Genomic DNA, 6000 nt, shown 5'->3' on the forward strand with positions numbered 1-6000 from the left:
GCCCCCCTCTATACATCAGTTGGTGATATCTCTGCGCTTCTGACTTGTCTACATACTATGAACTGGACTCTCACGTTATTAACTGTATCCACTTGGCATCCATTGCACCAGTCACCCAATGGGAGTCCCCACACCTGCGGTCCCTTGTAAGGTTTCTCGTTGTCCCCAACGGGGGAAGTTTTTTCTTGGCCTGATGTGGGATCCGAGCCGAGTATGTCATTGTGGCTTGTGCAGCCCTTTGAGACATTTGTAATTAAGGGCTGTATAAGTAAACCTATGAATGATTGATTGATTGATAATGTTGACTGAGGCTGAGCCAACCAGTGGCCACAATACTGAACAGCGTGCTTTGATTGGTTTGGTCTCATCTAGTGGCCAATAATATGTAGTATTGACATTTTAACAGGAGCTCACTGCTGATTTTAGAAAACCTTCTGAAAACCGATGTCAAAGATTCTCGATGTGATGCACCACATTGGGGGTTTTTTGACGGACAATACTGAAAAAATTAAAGTTAAATATCCTCTAAGTAAGGAACTATTAGGATGCTATTTTAAAGAACCTACTGTCAAAACACTGGTCAGAGATTCTCTATGATTCTGTGGAACAACCCTGCTTTAAATCAATACATACATCTGTGCATTAGCTGTTTTGATTTACACTGTCAGATAGGAGTTCATTTGACAGTACGTGTGTTAGTGTGGTTGTAGTTTTGGTGTCTAATATTTTGCATGGTTATCTGGCTAAATTTTTGAAAGATTCAACCAAAACCAGCATTATTGGTAATATTGTTACTTGACATTTTGAATTAGTGTTGAAAAAATAAATATTATTCATCATTTCTTATTAAATTGCATTAAATAACTAGTCAAGTGTGTTTAGATAAGAGAGAAAATCCAGCTACTATTTACCAGCACCTTTTAATCCTTTAATTCCTTTATTGTCATTGTCATAATAACACTTAAGTCATACATGAACAACAAGATTTTGTTTGAGCTTTGTCCAGCGGCATAGAAACTTCATTGATGTGCAGGTTGACAATAACACCTCTATATGCTGTTATGCAGCGCCATCTAGCGGCTATGACGTGAAAGTCCCCCATTTGCAGCAAATAACATACCGGTAACACGTGTGCTGTTTGGTTTGTGTGAGCGTGCACTGCTTTCTAAAAAGGGTGTGTGTTCGTGTCATGGTGTCACAATCTGGACCGAACGTTGCCTGACTGGAAGAACTGGATCTGATGTTGGCTTTGGGGGAGTTGGAAAACTGGAACTTGAAACACTTGTTTGAGTAAGGGTCTAACTGTCCCCCTCATAGAACCTTTATTGAGTGTACTCTGTACTGGTTTGTGCAAAATCCATCCATTCATTTTGTACCGCTTGTCTCTTTCAGGATTGCGGGGGGGGCTGGAGCCTATCCCATGCAACTGCACTCGGGGGGAAGGCAGGGTACACCCTAGACCAGGGGTCGGCAACCCAAAATGTTGAAAGAGCCACGTTGGACAAAAAAAAAAAAAAAAATCTGGAGCAGCAAAAAATTAAAAGCCGTATATAAGTCTTATAATGAAGGCAACAAATGACAAAAGTGTCTATATTAGCTATAATAACCTACTATCAAAATGACTATGTGTCGCAGGCTGACAGAAATGTTGAAATTTAATATTTATTCTACACATTTTTACAACATTAGAAACCCTTAGTAAATCAGAGGCTACTCAGAAAGTGAGATAACTCCTGGAAATTACTGACTTTTAATGGCCAAAAGGTATAGATGTGTGTGTCCAAGTTAAAGGAAACGGCAGGCTGTCTTCTTTTAATAGATTTATTACAATCTTTGGCAAGCTAGGTAATGTTTGCTGTGGTCTGGAACAACATGGGTACACAAACAACTATCTGAAATGCAGCCAATATTACATACAGATAATGTGTAATGAGACATGCAAAAGTCAATTATATACAAAGAGGATAACAGTAAAGGATAATAAATGAGCTCAAATATACCTATAAATGAGGCTTAATGATGCAATATGTGCATACAGCTAGCCTAAATAGCATGTTAGCATTAATTAGCTTGCAGTCATGCTCTGACTAAATATGCCTGATTAGCACTCCAACAAGTCAATAACATCAACAAAGCGCACCTTTGTGCATTCACGCACCGCATAAAACATTTGATGGACAAAATGAGACAGAGAAGGAGTGGAAGATTTTACATGTAAACAAACTGTTGCGTTTGTTTGTATTTTTCCCCCATCTTTTTCCATTTTCAATCCTTTTTTAAAAATGCTCCATGGAGCCACTATGGCGGCACTAAAGAGCCGCATGTGGCCATCTCATCGCAGGGCCAACACAGATAGACAATATTCACACTCACATTGACACACTAGGGCTAATTTAGTCCACTGATGCAAAATTAAGTGCACTACATGGCTGCAACCAGCAGAGGCCCTGTTGATTCAGCCCCAATTGAGCCTCAGCTACATAGTTTGCTGTCAAAAGAAGTACAATAAATGACATCAGCTATCAGCTATTATCCGATCAATATGCTGTATCAATTCTGAAAAATAATATTAGAAATAACACGAATGTCATTCCTATTTTAATTTGTAAACATTTGTAAAATAGATTAAACACAATGAAAATAAATATAATGGGTACGTGTGTTTGATGATGACATTGCTGGAGGCACTGTTGATTCCATCCTACAAGTTTGCGGTCAAAAGAAGTACAATGATCACGTCACCTAAGGATTATTGTACATCCAAGTCTTCCATTCTGATGAGTATACATAAATACATATAGAAACATAGTGTCCTTAATAACAATCCAAGACATTTACCCAGTTTAAAAATTATTGACCATCATTCAAGTGTATAAATAAGTTAAACAGTTAAAGTTAATAATGTACTCACCTCTTTGACCCACATTGCAGTGCTGGTGAGGCCATTCCCTTCACATAAAACAGCTTGTTTTCTGATGCCTACTCCATTTCGGTTTCATGATCTTCTACTCCTTCCATCGCTCTATGTTGGCATAAAAAAAGAAAAAGCAAGTTTGTGGAGTTGATCCTTCTTAAGCTGCCATTTAATAACTTGCTTACTAAAAATACAATTATTACAAAAAATATTCAAAGGAAGACTAATAGAAACCTGTCCTATTTTGTTAAGTAAAATGCATTTCTACAGAACAGCAACCCCATTCAACCGATGTCAAAACATCAGGGTACAAATAAAGTTATCTAAATTGATTTGAATTGACAAGATCAAAGGATACAAAAAGAAAGTTAAGCAAAATGGGACATTCGAGGGTAGAGAAAGCGCCCTAAAAGATGAATAAAGTATACAAATATACCAAAGCAAGCACTGTAGTGGTATTTTACTTACATGTTTGGTTCTGTGATGTGATTTGTTTACACATTAGCAACACCCAGCTAGCATTAAATAAAGTACATTTTTAGCTAGCTCCCACCAACTGTGACATTAAAAACATGTACATGTTTAAACATGTGTTTTATACTCAAGCAAGTTTTAAATGTTAACCAATTAAACCAATTATATTGTTGTGAAAAACAGCTGCAACATTAAAGTAAAATAACTCACTCTAAATTAGTGTTTGCCACCTTCCTGTTTCTTATTTCCTTGCATGTTTGTCACACTTACATGTTTTAGATCATCAATCAAATTTAAACATTGGTCAAAGACAACACAACCGAACACAAAATACAGCTTTTTAAATGAAGGTTATTATTAAGGAAGACAAAAATCCAAATCTACATGGCCCGGTGTGAAAAACTGATTGCCCACCTTGTTAACACAGAACTTAGATATGGTTTGTAACACATGAGTTCAATTTATCTAGCCACACCCCAGCTTGACTATTGCAAAACATTTTCTCAACCCAGAAATGACTTAGGACCTGCCTGACAAAGTGACCAAAAGATCCCCAAAAGCTAGACATCATGCCGAGGTCTAAAGAAGTTCAGGAACAAATGATGAATAAAGTATTCAGATGTATCAATCTGGAAGAGGTTACAAAGTTATTTCTAAAGATTTGGGACTCCAGGGAACTACGGTTAGAGCCATTATCCACAAATGGCAAAAACCAGAGTGGCCGGTAAACTAAAATTACCCAAAGAGCACAGCGACGACTTATCTAAGAGGTCAAAAAAGACCCCACAACAACATCCAAAGAACTGCAGGCCTTCCTTGCCTCAGTTAAGGTCAGTGTTTATGGCTCCACTATACGAAAGACACTGGGTGAAAACGGCCTGCGTGGCAGAGTTCCAAGACAAAAATCATTGCTGATCAAAAAGAACATTAGGCTCATCTCAATTTTGCCAAAAAACATATTGATGATCCAGAATACCTTTGAGAGAATACCCTGTGGTCTGACAAGAACAAATTGAACTTTTGGAAGGTGTCTTGTTACATTTGGTGCAAAAGTAACACAGCATTTCAGAAAAGGAACATCAACCCACAGTCAAATTTGATGGTGGTAGTGTGATGATCTGGGGTTGTTTTGTTGCTTCAGGGCCTAGAAGACTTGCTGTAATAAATGGAACCATAAATTCTGCTGTCTACCAAAAATCCTGAAGGAGAATTTCCAGGCCTACCTGTTCATGACGTCTAGCTGAAGCGCACTTGAGTTCTGTAGCAGGACAAAGATCCAAAACACACCAGCAAGTTTACCTCTGAATGACTGAAGAAAAACAAAATGAAGACTTTGGAGTGGCTGAGTCAAAGTCCTGACCTGAATCCTATTGAGATGCTGTGGCATGACCTTTAAAAAGACTATTTATGCTCAAACCCTCCAGTGTTGCTGAATTAACAACAATTCTGCAAAGATGAGCGGGCCAAAATTCCTCCACAGCGCTGTCAGACTCATTGCAAGTTATCGCAAACACTTGATTGCAGTTGTTGCTGGCAAAAGTTGCCCAACCAGTAATTAGGTTTAGGGGGCAATTACCTTTTCACACAGGGACTTCGAGTTTTGGATTTGTTCTTAATTTTTTAAAAAAACATTTTGTGTCCACTTGTGTTGTCTTTGACTAATATTTAAATGTTTGATTTGAAACATAAACTACGACAAACAAGCAAAAAATTTGGAAACATCCAATCCAATCCAATCCACTTTATTTATATAGCACATTTAAACAACAAAATGTTTCCAAAGTGCTGCACAACAATATTAAAAACAATATAAAACAATATAACATGAAGAGGATAAAGGATTTGAATATTTTAATGCTAACTACGCATATTGCTAGCATACACATACACCTAATAAAATTAGTATATAGTATATTGATCTTACCATCGGGCAGCACGGTGCTAGAGGGGTTAGTGCGTCTGCCTCACAATACAAAGGTCCTGAGTAGTCGTGAGTTCAATCCCGGCCTTGGGATCTTTCTGTGTGGAGTTTGCATGTTCTCCCCATGACTGTGTGGGTTCCCTCCGGGTACTCCGGCTTCCTCCCACCTCCAAAGACATGCACCTGGGGATAGGTTGATTGGCAACACTAAAATTGGCCCTAGTGTGTGAATGTGAGTGTGAATGTTGTCTGTCTATCTGTGTTGGCCCTGCGATGAGATGGCAACTTGTCCAGGGTGTACCCCGCCTTCCGCCCGATTGTAGCTGAGATAGGCTCCAGCGCCCCCCGTGACCCTGAAGGGAATAAGCGGTAGAAAATGGATAGATGGATGGATCTTACCATCATATTTCTGCACATCATTCTTAAAGTGTATCATTAGGTATTGCTACTGTAAATGGTTAGTTCTAAGTAACACATATAAAGAGACACATAGAGCTGCATGGGGGTGAGAGGTATTTGCGAGCGGCAATAATCATCAAGATAGGCCAGCGGAAGGAGCAGTTACCATGCAAACCAAAATCAGATGGAACAAAGACAACCCAACCCCACTTTGAAACACTTCATCAGTCCTTGGGAAGAAGGAGAAGACAGATATTTTGCAAGGAGCCAGAGGTGGCAGGATGTCTCCCTT

The 6000-nt window shown here is 38.8% G+C and overlaps 1 protein-coding gene across 2 annotated transcripts in view; it reads right to left on the reverse strand.

Moving 5' to 3' along the window:
* Nucleotides 1-5615, reverse strand: part of glis1b (GLIS family zinc finger 1b) — a 223691-nt gene extending 218076 nt beyond the window's left edge. For both annotated transcript variants that reach the window (XM_061977975.1, XM_061977974.1), the window contains exons 1-2: nt 5313-5615; nt 2912-3022 (exon numbers count right to left, since the gene is read on the reverse strand). The gene's annotated coding sequence lies outside the window, so the exon portion shown is untranslated. The remainder of the gene's footprint in view (nt 1-2911; nt 3023-5312) is intronic.
* Between the last annotated feature and the right edge of the window lie 385 nt (nt 5616-6000).

This window comes from Nerophis lumbriciformis, linkage group LG18 (genome assembly GCF_033978685.3).
Source record: "Nerophis lumbriciformis linkage group LG18, RoL_Nlum_v2.1, whole genome shotgun sequence".
Classification (NCBI taxonomy): Eukaryota; Metazoa; Chordata; class Actinopteri; order Syngnathiformes; family Syngnathidae; genus Nerophis; species Nerophis lumbriciformis.